This window comes from Cyanistes caeruleus, chromosome 15 (genome assembly GCF_971803275.1).
Source record: "Cyanistes caeruleus chromosome 15, bCyaCae1.hap1.1, whole genome shotgun sequence".
NCBI classification, from domain to species: domain Eukaryota; kingdom Metazoa; phylum Chordata; class Aves; order Passeriformes; family Paridae; genus Cyanistes; species Cyanistes caeruleus.
In genome coordinates this window covers 13,288,159-13,309,292 of record NC_141715.1, presented here as the reverse complement: position 1 = coordinate 13,309,292, position 21,134 = coordinate 13,288,159, and the positions used below count along the sequence as shown (strand labels likewise).

Sequence of the window (21,134 nt, the reverse complement as noted above, 5' to 3'; positions counted from 1 at the left end):
ACTCTAAGTAAGTTTGATGCTAACACAGGATGGTAATCTGTCTTTGCTGCCAGAAGAGTTACTCATAGGAAAAAAAAATCAATGGCAGAAGTTGCACTGCTTTTGTGGCTCCATTTCTGAGTGCTAACATTTAACTTATTGAGCCCTGATTTTGAGTTTGCTGCCTAAGAAATAAAACAAACAAATACTTGAGGACACATTATTTGTTAACTTTTGTTCCCTTTCAAAATCATTGCAAACTAATAAACCCAACACGACAGAGGCATCCAAGTCTGACAGTGAAAAGAGAGTTTCTTCAGCAATTTGCTCAACTACTTTTGACTATTCATAACAAAGGGAGTTTACAGAAGGTTTTCAAACCACACAGAATACTCTTTTTTTTCAGAGTGGCAGCACTAAAAATGCCAAAAAATTTCCAGACTCGGAACTAAGAAGAGCTCGGAAGCTGGCAGTGATGAAGAGGCTGTTTTTTCCCAACTCCCTCAGAAGACACGAATTTCCTGTCAAGATACATAAAGCTAAGAAACTGAGTCCTCCCTTGAGGATAAGTCCAGAAGGGCTTTGTTCAAGAAGTTAAACTTATTTTTCCTCTAAGGTAGTTACTTTCTAAAGGCTTTGATCCACCATGATTCGATGATAGCAGCCTTTGTTGAAAAGAAAGCAAATTAAAACAAAAAAAAAGCAGCAAACCTAACAAATATGCTGAAATATTGATGTCACAGCCTCTGAAGAACAGAGAGGATGCTGGAGAAGGGCACAATGGAGGGAAATGAGTCTCGATGGCTGTTTGGGAACTGACAGTGAGTTTGTGACAGATGCATAAAGAACAAAAGGCAGAAACAGGCAGTGCTGAAGGGCTGGGCAGACCACACAAAAGGTTTGGGAATTGGAAGTTACCAGCACTTCCTCATCACACCGTGAAATCCACAGGAACACAGGTTTAGGAGTGAAAGAAAGAACAACTCAAAAATGCAAAGTTGACAACAAAACCTATAGTAGGCTGAAAACAATTGATGTCACCAGCACCTGGGACAGAACCCAGGGCAAATTCCCAACCCCAAACCTGCAGCTAAGGAAAAGTCCCATGACATGTAAAGACAGAACATCTCCCAAAACCCTAAAGCCCCAAAATGAAACCCCAGATCAGCTGATGTACCATGCTGTGTGTGATCTAGTGAGGCTCGTGTTCTTCCCCTGTCCTGGGGCTCTGTGAGAAGCCCTCTCTCAGCTGGAGGAACTGCTGGAGATCCTCTAAAGCAAATATTTCATTGCCCAGGAGGGAAAGCTCCGCTCCTCACAAACAGCACAGAGCTCTTTGTCCCAGACTGTGTCATGACTCAAATCAAACCCAGAGCAAACTCCCCCAGACACATGATGGAGAGCAACAAGAAAAGTTTTTCTTCAGTACCTGAAAATCCTTCCTGGCCTCAATATTTTCCAGAGCAATGAAAATAAGTAATGCACAGGATCTAACCCACCATTTTGAAAGTTTAAGCAGGCACATTCTCAACCCCAATTACTGCAGGAAATTATGAATTTGGTTTGATGTTCAGCTTTGCTACTGACTTACTGTCTGACCCTGGGAGATCACTTGGTGTTATTTCAAAAAACAGGCAGCATAAACAAACAAACCCAGACTACAGCAGGGGATTTTGAGATTGAGCTATCAGGTTTTTTGAAATTTTCACCGAGGACCTCATTCTGCAACCTTTCTCTGACAAACTGCTGTTGAGATTCAGAGCAAAAGTGAGAGATTCTGGACCAGTATATTTTATCACTTAATGTTTATTCTCCTGGAATTTGATGTGGGAAGTACTTGTCAATCAGTACTTTAACTACTTAAAGATGGGTTATGAAGATCCCTTAAATACAGGAACATATACACAGAGCATATACAAACAGCTTATACATAGACTAGATAGATACATTTATAATAGTAAAGACAGATTTCAGGAATCCCCTGATTTATATTTCTAACTATACAGAATGGGCAGAAAACTGGCATGAAACCTAGACTCATAATATAATAAATTTAAAAACCATCACAGTCCCACTAGATTTTCTTTCTCAGTATAAAGCATTCCTTATACTGAAGCATCTCATTTTTCTCATTTTAATTTTCTTACGCTACATAAAATTTGAAAATTTAAAGATCAGGCCCTTGGAGCAATTTACTTAAGTATGGAGCACAGATCTTAATCTTAATATTGAAAAAGTACAGTCCTGGAGTCAGAAATTAACCTTCCAGTAGAAAATAAGTAATGACAACCAATTGACCCATTGAGAACAATGCAGAAGAATGTGTTGATTTTTTTCAGTGTGAATTAAAGACTTTCCTCAGAATTTGGTGCTTGCCATACCTAAACCCCACTATTTTGCCATGCTTTTCAAGACGAGTGGAACAATTTAAAATGTTGTATTAAACAACTCCAAATGAGAGATTTATTTTACAAAAGGCTCAATCTGGAAGCAGCTTCCTATGAAATACTGCCACTGAATTAAATTACTCAAGTAAGAATTCTCAGGTGTCTCACTGGAAAGTATACTCAGTAAAATTAAAATCCATAAGAGAAGACAGATTTTTTCTTTTTTTAAACATAAGTTTGGTCTCATTTTGATTTTATTCTGGTGGGAATCTATCAACTGAAGGTTATGTTCCCTTTATTTTTCAGCTACTCCTAAGCAGGACAGCGCATTTCCACTGCTGGACACACTGGGATAAGTGTGGCAGTTTGTGTAATTACCTGAATTCCCAGAGCATGTGTACAAGAGTAATTAAATTGTAAGATGTCTTGTGAGCATTCTGACCAGCAGTTAGAGACACCTCAAAAAAACAGATAATGGGAAAGTTTCTTCTCTTCGTCTCTTCTCTGCATGGCATATATTGTCTATACACAGATAAAGAACTGTATGCAGCGTCATACAGACTAAATAGTTTTTGTTCAGAATATGAACAAAAGGCTCATTTGAGTGAAGAAAAAATTATTTTGATGCCAGGACAAATAAATTCCTAACACCCCTATTTGATCCTGAATTTGTCAGGATGAGCAATGCCTGCAAATGAACATGCAGGTAGACAGGAAAAAAGCATATTTCTTTTAGTGGGGCCTTCTGAAGTAATTCAGTTGGGCTGGAAAAGACTGAAGTAGGTTCTTTAAAGGAAAGTGCTGAGACAAATTGCTTTCCTCTACAAAAACACTTTCCTGCAGAGATCTTCCCAGGCACTTTTCAAGGATAGATGGAACCACTTTGGCCAACAATATAAACACATCTGTGAGCAAAACAGCACACAAAACTCAAGTTGTGAGTACTCACTGACCGGGAGGTCGGCAGTGCTCAGTCTCGCGGTCCTGGGGGGTCGTGTCTTTAGCTCATCAGGTGAGAGGGAATTCTTACTGTGGTGGGCAGTGAAAAACAGGATGGATCTGTCAGAAAGAAATAAGTATAAGTTATAGAAAAAAAAAAAAAAAAGAAAAAAGCCTGTAAAATCCTAACAGTAAGCAAAGGCTTTGATAGCGTTTTGGTATTTATCTCTCACAGTTTTTAACTGCCAAAAGGACCCCACAATCTAACCACACCAGATGTTAGAAATAAACCTTCTAGATTCTCTTTCCAAATGTCTCCTATTTTCCCTCCTCCCTGTCTCAAATGCAGATACTCAAGCACAGAGATTGCTTAGTAATTTAATTTTTACACTATTAAACTGGTAAATGAGAAGGGACCACATCTACCCTACTCAGTTCAAAAGAACAAAAAGACATGATGATGTTAAGCATTTCTCAAAACTTTAGCATCATGACACTTCTTCCACTGAGCATTTTTACTACAAAAAAGTTTAAATAAATATAGTCTTAGATGTCACCACTTCACAGACTGTTCATTGCTTTCTCTGTCAATGTATTATTTTCTTTCTCCGTATGCAATACCTTCTAATACTTGTTGATTCCCACCTTTTCTTCAGAATTTCTATTATCCACAGAAGTATTTTTGGAAAAAACAAGAATTACCTAATATGTCCATAGCCTCAGCAATTTCCACCTGGTCAATTAAATGATCCAGGCAGAGCCAACACCATATGTAAGATGACTTTGAAAGAAACATGTTTCACTTTGCATTATGAAACTGAACAATAAGAAATAATGATGAAGTGAATGGTTGTTCTGCCAAAGAAATTCAAATAGTTGATGGCAGCCCACACAAAAAAATACAAAACCCTCACAGGCTGGAGGGGGGAACAGACATGTTAACCATCAATATTATAGCCAAATATTTCATCATAAGTGTGTACAAAAGCCTATAAAGACAAGCTAATGCTTTTCACTCTTATGCATGAAACTTTCAAGGTACTTTCTTTTAACACTGCTTTATCCATGGCTTTCACTGAATTTAAATTAATGGTACTTATTTTTGGTTAAAAAAGAAGCTTGATGTACTAGCACTGCTTAACTGCTGAGGTTTATCTCCCTGGAAATGAATAGGCATAATTATGTTTCAGGCCAACAGCTTTCCATAAAGCATCAATTTTTAAAATAAGACAAAGAATTGGATACACATTGTACATTAGTATCATGTAAAATCTTTATGGCCAAAATCCTGGCATAAGATTTCCTAAGAATATGAATCAAGGTGAAAAAAAAACCCCAGTGCTTTTAATGAGCAAATGTGAAAGCTGAAATGCAGATAACCTCACTAATTAGGGTTTGGGATGCAGTCTTTACTTTCATAATCTCCTTATTTTCACTATTATGCTTACTTTCTTTTGTTCAATCCTATCAACCTATGCCTAAGTGAAAATTACACTTCTAATACCTACCTCCTGCTTTGGTAATTCTGTGCCATTTACAGTATTTGCTTATAGTTGTCAATTCTTTTACACCTTCTCTGTTTGTGTATCACTATTTCAGGAGCTGCTGGATATGGAACAGCAAGATCCATAAAAACAGTGTTGGGTTACACTGATAAGCTATCAAGAAAAATAATACATAATTTGTGAGATCTAAAATCTACCTCATAAGAAAACATCTTTAAACCTCAGCAAAGCCCATCTCACCCAGGCTTTTCAAACTGCTCACAGGGAGCTGCTGGCTGACAGGACACGTGTGCAGTTTGTGAGTATGGCTGAGAAGATTTTTGGCTGTGGAGCCCACAGTGCCCAGGCTCAGGGCTCTGCTGGGGCACAGTCCCTGCCCACAGCTCCAGCCCAGCCCCTGTCACCCTCCCTGGCCACCGTGCCAGCCCTCACTGTGCTGCTGGAGTCACTTCCAAGATCATGCAAAAATGACTTCAAAAATCAGACTAAAATAGAGAGCTTTTCAAAGTCACAGGAGATATAAAAGCACATAACACTGTAAAAAAAGTGCAGTAGAGCTACAATTCCATACTCATTTTTTCCTTTGGCCTTTTTACACGTGGAAGGTCCAAAGAAAGATGAAACTGTCTAGCTGTAACAGAATTAAAAAAATAAAAAAAACACAAAACACAATCAAGCCAAACAAATAAACATCATATATCCATGTAGTAAATTAACAAAAATCAAAACAGGTTTTATGTTTCATTACAGAATTCTCAGTAAAGCACTTGTTACCAAGACTAAAAATACAGTCTGACAAGTTCTAATATTTCTTTGCCTTGAAGTAGCTTTCTGTAAGAGAGCAGGGGAGAAGTGTGTGTAAACATCGACCACTATTTACAAACAAGCCAAACCGAGCAAGAAAAGAAGCAAAGCCAAAGGGAATGAAGTTGTTCCTTTCAGACATCTCTTAGAATAATACCGGATCCTTTAAAAATAATTTTGGCAGGTACTACACAACCAGCATAAAAATGGAGTGCACTGTTTCTCAGAAGAGAAGTCACAGTGGCCACACCACTGCAGCAGAGTTTGCCCATTTCCACAATGCCTCCACCTCAATGCCAATGAGGCACGATGAGCAATGCAACATGAGCATTGAAAACTCCAGGGCTGCTCATCTGCACCAGTGCCACCCTCCAGTCCCTGCTGCCATCCCAGCTATCCCAGAAGGGCTGGGAACCACAGCAGCAGGGCTCACAGCAGCAGCATGAGGAGGGTTAAATAAATGGAAGGCAGAGTTGCAAATTACTTGGAGTGCTACTGGAAGAGCTGATATAAAAACCCATAAATTTAGTACATGCTGCAAGACCTGGTCCTTTAGAGCAATCTGCCAGGACTGCTGAGATGCTATCTACGAGCAATCAGACACAAAAACTTTGAGAGAGGATTTGGCACACTTGATGCTGTTGCATGTCTTGCCCTTGGTAATGATTAATTAATGAGTCATGTTTCTTCGATGAAGGTTATAGATTACACACACAGTAATGATAGAAATGAAATATCACAGCTGCAAGCATCTAAAAGCCAGGGAACAGCAAAATCTACATAACACAGACAATTTGTCCTGGTTGGTACATACTCTATGTTGTGCTTTATTATTAGTGTTTTTAATTTTAATTTCTTTTTTATTTTTTAGTCAAGAGATCATTTAGCACAAGGTATTCAGAGCTTCACCGAATCAATTTCCTGTTCATTTTTGACACTGCTGGCCCCAGGCCAGGCAAACTCCCCACTCACCCTGCTGCTGCTCAGCACCAACCCCTCCGTGCTCACTGCTCCCCAGAGGACACTGCTCCACTTTAATTGGCTGAGATCTTGGCAGGAGAAGATGGAAGAAGCGTCTGTGAATACCACGTGCCCAATTTTCCTTGCATTTGGCATTACACAGCACTTTACATGCTGCAGGACAGGTCTGGGTACCTTCAGCTGTAAGCTCAGAGTGATCAGCACTTTTACATGTCTAGTAAATAAGGAACAAGTACACATTTACTGGCCATGCCAATGCAGAAATCTGGCCCCATGCAGGCAGCTGTGGGACACAGCAATGCCAGTTCCCCTCTCTCCTCAAGGCTGCAGCCACAGGAACACAGCAGCAGCAGTCACCAGTTTTGTGTTTGGGCTGGAGAGGCAGCACTGCTCCCAGCAGCAACTCACTCCTTACCTCAGCAACCAGCTGTGCAACACCTGGCTCCTCTGAGCCAGCACAGGAGCTCATGGGTTATTCAATGGCCCTGACTGGGCACCTCACCAAAACATTCCTGTTTCTTTTGTCTCCTCCTGCCACAGTTTTAGTCTGCATCAGTTGCCCACTCTGGCTCAGGGTATTACCACAGGAGGAGGCAGTGCCAGCGCCTGGGCAGGAGTGGGAACACACAGGAATGTCCTGAGCAGGTGCTGACAGCCGATGGCACAGCTGTAACGTAAGACAACACAAACCATTTGCATTATACTGTATCCCCCTCCTGAACAACCTGTGTCATGGACTTCACCTCAGCAGGAAAATCACCCAAACCAAATCCACAGCACTGATCTTACAAACATCACCCTACATGGCTTCACAAGACTGATTTGTTCTGAGACTGCACCTGATCAAAGCAGTGCACCAATGGTTCTGAAAAATAGATATCATCATGCAACTTCACCCAAAGGCCAGGACAAATTCAAATTAAAGATCAGTGGTTTGGCTATTAAGTACTTGACTTTTCTCACTGAACCACCCCCATACACCCCTCTTTTTCTTGGACAACTTGAATAATTGCCTTACAATGTAGCCACTGTTTCAAGACAGAGATACTTGCAGAGAGATGACTTGCAAGAAAAACTGGCACAGAGTATTCAAAACCCAAATCTAGTGCTTTTATTTCAACTCACTTTGTATGCACAGGTCATACTTCACATACAATGTGTAGCGTTATCAACCTCGTATAAACTAATGATTTATAAAATTCTGGCCATTCCAATAAATCAGGGAATATCTAGAATTTCTATTCAGTTGATATTTAACATAAATGCCAATTACTTAAAGTGATATTGATCATAACATAGCACCCTTGACAAATAGGAGTAAAACTTTCAAAATATGTTTTTTTGCAATTTGACATCAATACATATAATGGAAGTTGGGTTTATGTAAGCCAAACTGGAAAGAAAAAATACTTCTTCCCATTAGCCAGAAAAAGATACGAGAGTGGTAGATTAGTAAATGGAAATTGACTGAAGTCTGGATAGTGAAAACTAATAATAATAAAGCTTTTAACAGCCATGAAATCATAAACACAAGTTTTTTCAATATATTACTGATGTAGAACAACAAAAAAAAAAAAAAAAAGAAAACATTATAGATTTCTCCAGTATGTAAGTTTTGTACTTCATAACAGACATATTTCTGAATGTCTAGCTTAAAAACAGCATCAGTTTTTTCTAATGAATATTAGTAACAGTTGAAGACAACACTTCATATTTTCAAGAGAAATTCTGGATAAAATGAGCAAGAATAGGAATGATAGAAACAGAAAAAAAAAGATCATGGCAAACATCTAATAGCACTGCTTCCAAGAGGCAGAGAGCAGAAATCGCAGCTCAATCACAGCTGAATAAAAAACCCAATACACCACTGAAGTAACTTTGTAACATCTTCAGAGACACAGCAACCTTAATCCAAATAAAAAGAAAAGCAGTAAAAATGAAAAACATACCAGTGTGACATGTCTACTGAAATATGTATCCCTAGGACCAGGAGGAAAGACTGCAGAAGCTGAAGAGAAGTACCACGGGCATCCAAACGTGAAGAAGACGACCATGAAAGATGGCCAATGAAAGATGATACAATGGAGTAACAGTAGAAGTTGGTGTTTAACAAGCAGCAGCTGTAGGAAGAAGCCTTTGCACCAACAAATCAGGATAGCTGACACCAACAAAGCAAAATAGTGCTCACTGAAAAAATGCATCATTCACCAGCACTGCTGGGTGGTTCATCCATGGCCTACATCCAGTCACAAAGCAGAGATTTGGATAGATAACAACCCCAGATAACGAACTTCAAAGACTCTGTCCTGTTCAAGGGTATCAGGAGTTCCTAAAACTGCAAGAGAAAAAGGCACAAAATACTCCAGATGACAAATGACTAAAATATGATGTTGATGTGTGAAGTATTTTCCTGTGTATTTTAAAAATGTATTTATCTGAAAGGAAATCTGTTTTCTTGGGTTTTATTTCCTAGAACAGGTATAGTGTGTATTTAACACCTACAAATAATACCTCTTGTTTACTAACAAAACAAAGGACTGAAAAATCAAAGTAAACAGAAAACATCAATAATTTGGAGAGTAAAAAAAGAGGCAAACAATGAAGAATTCATTCATTTCTCAAGAGATAAAAAAAGGTGTTGGAAGGAGGAAGGAAAGTGCCTGAGTGAGATGCATGAAAGGCACCCTGGTATTGGGCAGGAGAGAGCACAGAACTTCCTGGGCTGTGCCCACCACAGCTGGTGACCCAGTAAGGCCTCAAGCCATACAAACAAGGAGAAAACCACTCTTTCTTGATACTGAGTTTTGGTTTAGATTTTCTTTGTAAGTAGCTCAGCTAACCAAAACATTAATCAATGTCTCGGCAGAGTAAAGACCACAGCATAAACCTCAGCAATTACTGAAAGCTGCAAAGTCTTTGTATCCATGCACACATCAACATCACAACTCAGAGCCTCCACTGAGTCCAGGGGATTCAAAGAAATGAACAAACAAAGAAACAAGCAGCCAAGAAGATAATAACCAGAAGAAATTAATCAGGAGCTCCACTTGTAAGCATGAAAATAAATATAACTGTATTTACCATTACTTTACACTGAGAGTTTCCAATTAAGAAGGATAAAATAAAAGAGAGAAAACAATAAAACTTACAGTGAAAATGCCAGAGTATCATGAACTTCCTGAACTACTGCAAAGCTTCAAAGATGGGCATCATGGTAACCAGAACCAAACAGCAAGAGACAGTCACTTAGGGTGAAAATGGAAACATCAGGAGAGGAGGAGAGGGAACAGACAAGGTGGATGATCTCATTAAGCCAAAGACAGCTCACCAGAGGATGAAAGGAACTGGGGCTACCAGAAAGTGAAGTGAGTATCAGCAGGGCAGGGAGAAGAGCTGTCTCCATCAGTCCTTTAGTGCTGCTGGGAGCAGCAGCTGGGCAACACCCGAGATGGATCTGCAGCCCTGAATCATAAAGCACCTGCAAATCAAGTCCTGGTCTTCCCTTCCTTACACTACACCAGACACTACGGTGGAAGCACCTGAGGCAGCTTCAAGCATTGGGAAGCATTCTTCAGGAGGGATAAAGGGAACTCTGCACCCATTCACAGCACCATCACCAGACACCACTGAAGTACAAGTGTAATTGGGGCTGGATATAAGCAAAGCTTAACATTCCACTAAATTAAGAACCATTCCAATACTATTTTATGAAAAATCAATAGTAATTGCAATTCTAACCACTGTCTGTGGATAAGCATTATTATTTACAGGCTTACTGAGATAAGCAGTATATTGTCTCTTTAAAAGGGATGAATAAAGTTACATCAGGAGAGTCTCTCTCTCATTCAGAGACACAACTGCGTTTACAGATAAATACACGTTCCTTTCTATATTCGAAGGGCAGCTAAGCCGAGTTGCTGCAGATATGTGCATTTGAAAGCATGGGTAAGATGCCTCTGGCTTTATGCAGTCTTGCACAGGAGTGTATTCTTCAAACTGTCCAGACCAGCACACCACCACCACCGTGGCTCAGCCCTTCACAAAGCCCTGGTGTGCTTGGATTAGATGAGAAGAGAAGCAGCAATACAGCAGCCACCACCTTCCCCTCCCCTGCCTGGGCACTTGGAGGAAGGATTCTGCCCCAGGGCAGCACCCAGGAGAGCTCTGGAAACAGCAAACAGCACAATGCACTGCATTTACTTCCCTTTGAGCACATCCCACCACTCACACCACAGAGAAAGACATAAGGCATGTTAGCCTGACCTTCCTGACTCTTTTCATACTAGAACCAGGAAACATAAACAGAACTAGCAGTCCTTTGGTTCAAAATTCCTTTTTTTTTTTCCGTTTTTCTCCCCCCTTAAAAGAGACAATACTTTACACAGCAAATGCACATTTGTTAGGGAATGCTGTGGAGACCACAGGTTTACAAGGATTTAAGCAATGGCAAGAAAGCTCCTCAGAGAGCCCCGCTGAGCCACCAAGCAGCCAAGGCCACGTCCAGCTCCAAAAGTCCCCAGACAAAAGGGCTGCAAGCCTGGGAAAGCCTAAGTGGCATTCCAATTATGAGTGCCTCTTGTCCTGTCCCCAGGCATCCACTTAGGGCCATCGATCTGAGCCAGTGCAGCCCACCTCATATTTCTTGTCCCTTCTGGCATCTCTCTAAATCTAGACAGAGACAGACAGGAATGATTTGGCTGATAAATAAAACCTCGTTTTGATAATGCCTTCTGCACTGGCAAATGAAGACAAGAAATATTTTCACCTTTCCCCAAGCTGTTAATCCAACCCCAGTACATTGTTGGTACATCAAGCACTATGTATTACCTAATTTATTTAGACTCACAAGACAGTGTGATTCAAAGACACAGAATTAAGCCACAGCACTGAAAATGAAGCATTACAAGATGTTAATCCCCTTCAGTAAACAGCAAATTAAAAAAAAGAAACAAAACCAAAAAACAAACATACAAACAAAAATCCCCACCAATAAAAGGCCCTGCAGTTTTTGCCCTTTCATGTTTTTTTGTGGATCCCCTTCAACTACAGGCTGCGGACATTCTGCAAACACCACACAATTTCAAGAACTGTTTCACTGTGAATGTATTCCATGCCTCATCCAGGACTGGCCACCCATTAACAAAAACAAGAGCTGCAAGAGCAGCACAGCCCCTTGGTGCTGATACATTGCTGCTGACGAGCATCAACTGCACTTTGCACTCCCTGTATTGTTAGGAAGTGTGGAAAACTAAAAGAAATTCTACATTCCTCTACATTTATCTATATTTGAAATATCTAAACATGGTCTGAAACTGCTTTTATTCCCTCTACTATAACTTATGTTCTAACATAACTACTGTAATGAAATTTTCCCATCTTTAAGTGTAGCTCTAATAAAACAGTGGCATAAGAACACACGGTTGGTTAATTCGTGACACAAAATAAAAGGCCAACTGCATGGCAAGCCAGAGCTGTCATTTGAAATTAGGGCATATGACAACCCTAATGTGATCTGAAATTCAGATTTCTATTAGGCCTCATTAGGCAATTTAGAGAAATTCTTACTTATTTTTATTGGGTCTTTTTATCTAATTACTTTTACAGAATGATGTGCATAAATACATAAAGCCTTTTGAAATCATAAAATATTTTAGTATTACGTTTTTCAAGTTCTATGCCCTCTCAGCTATGCAAGAGAAAAGGCAAGAGTCTTCACAGTTAACTAAAAATTAAACTCCCCTCAAAATTATGAGAAAAAAACCCTGACCTATATATTGGATAATCCTTCCAAAATGATCTCAAAGTAAGCAGTGCCCAATATTAAGAGAATTAAGGACCCCTTTGCCAGTTGTTTTTCAGCTAAGGGTTATTTATCATAAGACTAAAGTTAACATATTTTAATAAATTTTAGTTTAAAGATAGATTTACTTTGCCTACTGTTTACTGTTGTCCTCATCTCTTAAAATATCTGTCAACTCCTCAGCTTAGGGTCTTGATACAACACTGCAATAAAACATGCCATGTGTAAATGCTCATGGCTTATCAACAGTCCCTCAATTACCAAAATAATGATATTAATTCATTAATCCCTGAAGAGCCACATGCACCCTCTTTGCCAGCATACAACTACTGACTGTAGTTTGTCTGCAAAACGTTTATATTCAGTATGTTTATATAGTGACAAATATAGTTTTGCAATCTAAAACCAGTTTTAAATAGTTTTCATTTTAAAAAAATATTTCTCAAGATACTTTAGTTTGGTTGTTCTGTTTGTTTTTGGGTTTGTTTTGGTTTTTTTTGGCTGGTAAGTTTCTTAGTTTGTTTTTTTAATAAGCCTTTGGGAAAGTTACCCAAAGAGAAAATTTGATATTCACCAGGAGATTTGGTGTAATTCTTCTGCTCCCAGCCATCTCTATCACTCTGCACTGAGCAAACAGGACAATTTTAAAACCTGCAGGTGTTTTCATTAAACACATATTATAAAAAATACTGCATGTGTTTTCATTTCTGCAAAACTTTGAGTTTTTGACTTTCATTGAGAAAAGACTCAATACAGTAAACAAACTTAAAGGCCTCACTTAAGAGTATTGGTATTTGAATACTGGATAGAACCAAGTGAGCATAAATACACCCAGGTAGGATTTTTAAGTATTAAAAGCTAAGACAGTGAATCTATACATAGCCACTGAATAAAGCAGAGCTTAAAAGGACAGCGATTGCTCCTGGCTTTGCTAACTTAATAGCAGGCAAGAAATTGGAATGGTTTCCCCTTTACAATGAAAAATTTTAAATGCCCATACATACAAGGGAAGCTCAACTTTTAGGTAATAAACCCCTGGAAAATGTAATTAGGACCTAAATTTCAATATACAGAATTTGAAATAGCCTTTTGAAAAATACTTGATTTAGAAAAGAATACCACGAGTTGCACCTAGATGTTCAGAAATCCAAACAAATATTGCTGATGAGAAAAAAAAAAGATAAAATTACAAGACTTTATAACCAGAGTGGCTGACCATTTCTAACATGATAAAAAAAAAAAATTAAATAAATTTAAATAAGGCACCAACATGGTGTATGTTATGTAGTACTGGCTACCAAAATCTGCCAGCAGGAGGGTGGAGGGAGGGTGGATCTGGAGCTCGCTGGCAGGACAAGGAACAATGGGCACAGAGGCACCACCTAAATGCTGCTTTCCAGCACAGGTGTCCCAACACTGGACCTGGTCACTCAGAGGCTGTGGTGTCTCCAGCTGTGGACATACTCCAAACCCAGCTGGATGTGTCCTGAGCAACCTGCTCTGGTGGGCTCTGCTTGAGCAGGGAGCCAGATGAGAACTCCAGAGGGGATTCTGGAAGTACAAGCTTCCAGCTAAAATTTTCAGTGTTCATCTTCCACTTTTCTTTTTGCTACACCTAAATGCGATCATTTCACACTGTCCTCAAGTGCAGGAGCTACAAGATATTAAGTTGCATACATGCCCAGAAAAAATAATAAGGGGCTAAAATCTCCTTTCCTGGTGTGTGCTTGCTTTCTATCCAGTTAACAACATCACTGGTAGCCACTACACTTGATTTGCAAAACAAGACAGAACAACAGAAAAAGAGCAACAGTTTAACAAAACCAAAATTAGTCTCACAAAGACCAATCACCAGAACAAGGAATAGGGACTAAAGACACTTTTAATATCTGCTGGACCATTTCTATGAAATTTAACAGAGAGCAATCACTTTGAGGATATTAAATTCCCCTGAGTGCTGGGAAAATCTGTCAGGTAGTAAGAACAAGAGACTTGAATTATCCTCCCCCTGAGATATGTGAGACTATAACCTGACTACCTGAGCAGCTCCCACCCAGCACCCCAGGCACTGGGACAGGGCAGAAGGAACCTGAGGAAGGTACTGCAGGAGGGTTCACAGGATGGAGGGAAACAGGAACTGGTGTTACTGCAGGGCAAAAAGGATGAAGGGAAGATACCATGAAATGTGAGCAATGATAAACTAGTAAAGCCTTCTGGTGGGAGGCTTGCTGAGAGGATCAGGGATAAAGGAAAGAAACTTGCAGGCAGTGAAGCTTCATAAGTTCCACTAATCACAGAATAATTTGTTTTTAGGAAAGTATTTTGGTTTGTTTGTTGTTTCCCTTACAAGAATGAACAGGTGTCTTAATATACTCTGCATGTGGAGTAAGAGAGGAACAGCCAATACCAAAAGCGCTCTGTTCAGGCTCAATTTATAAATGGAGAAGTGATTCTGCATTCAACAGGAAGGATAAAAACGGTATCCTGCTGTTCACAGTGGGAGACAGAATTTAAATATCCTGTAATATAATTTGGTACATCACCACATGTCAGGCTTGACTATCCTCATTTACACCAGTAAGCTCTTACACAAGAAGAAATCCTTTCAACCCAAGGCAGTAACTTCCGATTTACACCGGGACAAATGAAAGAACGTGAGGTGCTTCTTATCATAATAAAATTTGTCATCTCCTGTTAAATGCATTAATGGCAGATATAATCATCTGTTAGTATTGTATTACTAGATAACAATATGGGCACTGGATTGGAAGGGGAAATAGATTGTGATTTGTGGTTAAGTAACTTACACCATCATCCAAAAAAACAGTTAGTCAGTTGTAGTGTTCTCCAATTTCAGCTGCTTTTTAATTAAAAGAATAAATCAAATCACAAGTAAAAAGAAATTAGAAGCTTCACACTGAGGAAAAAAGTTTTTCAAGGATGGTTTTAACTTCCACCATTATGTTTGGTTTCAGATGATACAAGGTCACAACAAAGGTGTCATTTCTTTCAGTAAAGTCACACCTTAAACTAAATGGGGAACATTTTTTCTCCTCTAGTTTCCAAATTCTTCCTCTATACAACAGTTAGGCCACAGACAGTTTGCAGAAGACAGTACCAACAAAGCACCAATCAGGACAGAAATACCCCTTGCCTAAACAGTTCTAATTAACATTTAAAAGAAAAAAGAAAAATCCCATTTCTAATCCAAACCAGCCAATTCCACAGGATTTGGCCGCCAGCTCTGAGCACATTCCCATTCCCAGGCTGAAGAGCCCTCTGCTGGCCCCACTCTCGCCTGGACACACATCCAGCTGCCTCTGCTCCCACACTCTGTCACTTCTGAAACTGGAAACTTTATTACAAGACACAACACAGACTCCTCCAAAGACACCCAGTTTAATGCTGAAAGTTCTTTTCCTTTAAACGTCTACAGAATCTGCATAAGGGAAAGTTATAAAGGGGGTTTAAGCTTTGCAGCAAGAACTGAAGGTCTGTTGGCTTGGCTCAGATGCTCTGATTCTGTGGGTGAGGGAGAGGCAGATGAATGAACAAGAGAAGGACCAAACAGGTGGGCTGATGCTAAAGAACACCAGGAGAGCAGGTAGCTACAACGATGAAGCAGAAGGTTAAATGTATAGGAACAGACTTCAGAGGAGATTCAGCAAGGAGGTCCAAGAAGAGAGAGTATGCAAAAATTCATCCATTAAATAAGGAAGACATTTTCACTTTGGCTAAATTAGATTTCAGCCCTGAACTTAACTAGGATGATGAAGTCCACACCATTTTTCTATGGTCAGGAGGTGGGTAGGTGATACTTTATTTTTTCCTTCTAAACCTTCTCCAAATCTACAGATGCCTATTATACTTGAGAGCTGCTTCCTTTGATTCCCTTAAGCTTTGCAGGAATCCAGTTCTTCAGAAGCTCAGCAGAAGACTGGTCTATCTTTAAGGAAGGAGGACAGCTTCAGCCAAAGAATATTAGTTATGTGAAGCAGCAATAACCTCCTCAGAGATACCTGACTGGACCTGAGGAAGAGCAAATTGCTCCCAAGCTGCTCCATCTTTTCCAGCTCTTACCTTGCCATTTAGATCCATCAAGAAAAAGACAACACAGAGGACTTTTTTTTTTTGCTTTCCATTAAAGATTACAAGCCAAAAATGGGGAGGAGGTTTAGGGTTGGGTGTCTCTCTAACAGAGATGAGCAACAGGACTAAGGAAGTAAGAAGAATCAGTAATAAAAAGCACAATTAAAACTTAAAATAGATCTCAGGCTGCCCCCATAAATCTTTCATTATTCCTACCATTAGCAGTTAGACTTCTGTAACAAAACAAATCCCATCCTTGAAAGGGCAGGTAGAGAAATCAGCTTTCGTGCTTGCTAACTGAAAGACCTGATAAAGGATACGAAGCATTAAGATGCATCCAGATCATTAAGTCGTTGTCTTCAAAGACTTTTCATCATTAGCCAGTTACTTTCCACAGAAATTTCTGAAAAATGTTAAAAAAACATTTTATTCTCTTCACATTAACATAAACTCCAACCACTGGAAAAAAACTAACTTCCTGTGTTGTGCTAAATCTAAATCTAAAGCATTTTGTAGATTTTTAGGGTCAATCTTCTGTCATCAATTAAAGGAACAATCAGGCTTAATAGATTTAGGCAAAATACAGTCACTAGCATTCCACCACATGCCAATAAGTGGCAAGGTTTCTGGAATAGAAAGTTATTTCACCATCTAATGCAACTGTATGATAAATCCAGTTTTTAAAACTGCAATCCATTTCATAAACATAAAGACAAAGGCAAGCTTATATCTACATTGCAAAATGACCTTGAAATAATTAAAGATTATTTTTTCTGCTTAATTTAGGCATGCTCATAACAAAAATACTCATTTCAGTTCTGCTTTTCTAGCAATAGGTGGCACTGTCAAATATCACTTGCATAAGCATGTCTTGTGCACCATATCATTCAATAGTCAAGTAGAACATCTGCAGGAGAATGTGGCTAATGTTATTTTCCTTTCTGCTTCCTCTAAACAGGACAGAGATTACATCTTGCAGTTGTTTCATTCCCTGTTTTAAACTGCTCAAAAACATTTTTAAAAACTCGAGAGAAATATGCTGTTAATGTTTTGAAGAGTATGCTGCTTTAGACAAGTGGCAAGCAAACAAACATGCCACATGCTCCAGCAATCTGTACGAGAATACTAATATTTACAAAAACTATACCAAAATGCAGTTTTAAATAGGGATTACCTCAGCACTTTCATCTCACTTTTTGTGACTTGTTAAAATCCTTCAATTTCCATATCTCCCCAGATTTGTAGATAATACTCATGGTTGGCAAATGGCACATCTCTTAGCTTGCAAAATAAGCAGCTGGCTACTCTGCCCCTTCAGCTTATTCACCACCTTTCCCTTTCTTCCAAACTCACCAGATTCATGCTGTCTGCAGCATTCCCTCTACGTGCTGATGTCTTTTCTTCTCCACTAGTGCTACACTGGCTCTGCAGCCCTGATTTGTCAGAGATGCTTAACTGCAACACCGAGCCAGAATCCTGAGCTCGCTATTTACCAGGCTGATCATGTACATAATATTGTTTTTGAGACTTGCCACTTCTCCAGTGTCATTTTTGAAGTCCCAACTCCAATATAACATGTTCCTCACCTAAGCTGTTTACATAAGGGATATGCTTCATAGGAAAGAAAAGTATACCAGACTAAATCTCTTTAGGAATTTAATTTCTTTTGTTTCAAAGTAAAATATGTTGGAAGCCCCAAAACAACAAGCAGTTGTCTCAAAGCAAAGAAGGAAATAAACATCAAAGCTGTTTGATTAAGTCTTTTGGTTATTATAACAAAAGCATTAAATAAGTATTAAAAGCACGACATGTCATTAGGCAACTTTCTACTCTTTGTGCACAGTGCAGCCACATCCCTGCTATTTCAGAGCACTTTCTGATGTGGAGCATGCCCAGACTCCACTGGCAGTGCACTGACAGGATGTGTTTCACCCTGGACTGCCCCCTGTCCCCAGCCATTCATCACCTCAGCTGCTGTCCCTGCACAGTGAGGACACCCTCAGCCTCCACCACTAACCCACTTCGCTGCAGGGTTTGTAGCTGACACACACTGCACGTGCCTTCTGCTTTGGAGCAACAGCCAGACACCTGCTAAACTTGTTTCCTTCCCCAACTGGTTGAAGGCAGAAAGTGAATATGTTTTTAAGCAAGGGGCAAGCAGCCCAAATGAAATAGCACCTCCCTTGCCATGCCAAACTCACTGTGATCTCAGAAACACTGACTCCAAGTTCTGCTACGCTGAAAAATTCCTTCTACCAAGAAATCCCCCAAATATATACAGTTCCAGCAATAGGAAAACATATCTGAAATTGCTAGAAAGTTTTTTCTCACCTTTTAAAAAGATCTCTGCTACTTGGTGATGCTCTAAGGGCTTCTCTTCTATAACTCAGAAATGGATTCTTTCAACTAGAGAATGATTTACAGCTGAGGTAGCCAAAAGCCAGCAATCAGCTCAGAACTACAGCAGATGTTTCCCCAGCTGAAGTCATTCAGTCTAATTCTCTTGCCCAGTGACAAGAAACAGGACATCTAGGACTCAGGAACTGTCATTTTAGGTTCTCAGTGAAAAGAAATTAGTGCTAGGAAAGTTATCAGGTGTGAAACTGTCACACGTTTAAATGAAATTATAGCTTTGAATGAAAAACTTACCCCCAAAAATGGCAGCACATTTTGTTTTAAAGGCTTCATTAGAAAAAGTCTGAAGAAACAGTTCTGTCAAGTTTAGTTGAACAAAGCAAACAGTCAAGACATCTCACTACCCGAGCAACAGAGTAGCAGCAGTAAAAAACTCAAAACCCCGGTATAGTATCTTGATGCACTGAGCAGAAATTGACAGTTGTAATTAAGATAAAATTACTAGCTGATATTAATTACATTAACTTATGTTTCACTGAGTTCTCAGTTACACTGCCTCTGTCATCACTAAATCCTACTAAGACATCCCACATCAGCATTCCAGCTTGTATTTTCACATGACTGTCCTGTGTAAATTCAATCTGTGTATTGTAGCATATTGGAAGCCATTCAGTTTGCCCTGGACCCAGACACACCTCCAGACAGTCTCATTTAGTGCCACAAGTAAACCCACCTCAGTGGAGGTGTATAAACACAGGAAATACATAGCAGAACTATCCAGCCTACAACCCTCTAAAGGCCTGACCTGAGCCAGCCTCAGGCTGCAGCTGGGTGGGACTGAGCTGCAGCCAGAACTGCGGTGCCACAGCAGCCGGACTGACCCACACAGAGAGAGGAGCTGGGCCTGAGCAGCACAGCCTGAGCAGCACAGCTGGAATGGCACAGCCTGAGCAGCACAGCCGGAACAGCACAGCCTGAGCTGCACAGCTGGAATGGCACAGCCTGAGCAGCACAGCTGGAATGGCACAGCTGGAATGGCACAGCCTGAGCAGCACAGCTAAAATGGGACAGCTGGAATGGCACAGCCGGAATGGCACAGCCTGAGCAGCACAGCTGGAATGGCACTGCCTGAGCAGCACAGCCTGAGCAGCACAGCCAGAACAGCACAGCCTGAGCCGCACAGCTGGAATGGCACAGCCTGAGCAGCACAGCCAGAACAGCACAGCCTGAGCAACACAGCTGGAATGGCACAGCCTGAGCAGCACAGCCAGAACAGCACAGCCTGAGCAACACAGCTGGAATGGCACAGCCTGAGCCGCACAGCTGGAATGGCACTGCCTGAGCAGCACAGCCAGAACAGCACAGCCTGAGCTGCACAGCTGGAATGGCACAGCCTGAGCAGCACAGCCGGAACAGCACAGCCTGAGCTGCACAGCTGGAATGGCACAGCCTGAGCAGCACAGCCGGAATGGCACAGCTGGAATGGCACAGCCTGAGCAGCACAGCTAAAATGGGACAGCTGGAATGGCACAGCCGGAATGGCACAGCCTGAGCAGCACAGCTGGAATGGCACAGCCTGAGTGGCACAACCTGAATGGCACAGCTGGAATGGCACAGCCTGAGTGGCACAACCTGAATGGCACAGCCAAAATGGCACAGCTGTATCTGCAGTGCCAGAACAGACAGACTCTGACCCACACCCAGAGAGAAGCTGGACCCAAGTGGCACAGCCCGAGCGGCACAGCCCAAGCGGCACAGCCGTGTCTGCAGTGACACCACCAGCCCCTGCTCCATTGCACACTGAACCCTCCAGCATGGGCACTTCACACAGAAACCCTCACAGCCAGCCCGGGCTTGATCAACTAATATTCCTAACTACTGATTGGCTTTCACTATAATTGGAAAAATCTAGTAGTTGTACATAAACAAATGCTTGTTTGACTTTCCTGGAGTCTCAGTCTCTCAGAAATGTCCCATCACTGTGCCACTCCCCTCCACGCTGCTCGCACAGACTCGGAACAGAAGGTGCCGTGACTCAAAGCTGAGAAATGATGCCTCACAGTCGTGTGCTCTTACTAGAAAGAACACGGTAAACTGAGATTGAAAAGGCAGATTTCTGCTGTGTGAGAGGAACTGTTACAGAGAAACCAACAGGTGTGCTCTGCAATAATTTTCAAATTGTCACCTTGATTTATATATTAGATGAGCACGTACAGCACTACTTGTCCTGAATGATTACATTTGTTTAGGTGTAAATCATCAAGGTTTAGATGCTAAGGGCAGCAAATGTTGCAT

General features: G+C 40.6%; 1 protein-coding gene across 18 annotated transcripts in view; it reads right to left on the bottom strand.

Moving 5' to 3' along the window:
* Positions 1-21,134, bottom strand: part of TENM2 (teneurin transmembrane protein 2) — a 618,690-nt gene that overhangs the window by 553,413 nt on the left and 44,143 nt on the right. For all 18 annotated transcript variants that reach the window (XM_086851648.1, XM_086851649.1, XM_086851651.1 and 15 more), the window contains exon 2: positions 3,320-3,425. The gene's annotated coding sequence lies outside the window, so the exon portion shown is untranslated. The remainder of the gene's footprint in view (positions 1-3,319; positions 3,426-21,134) is intronic.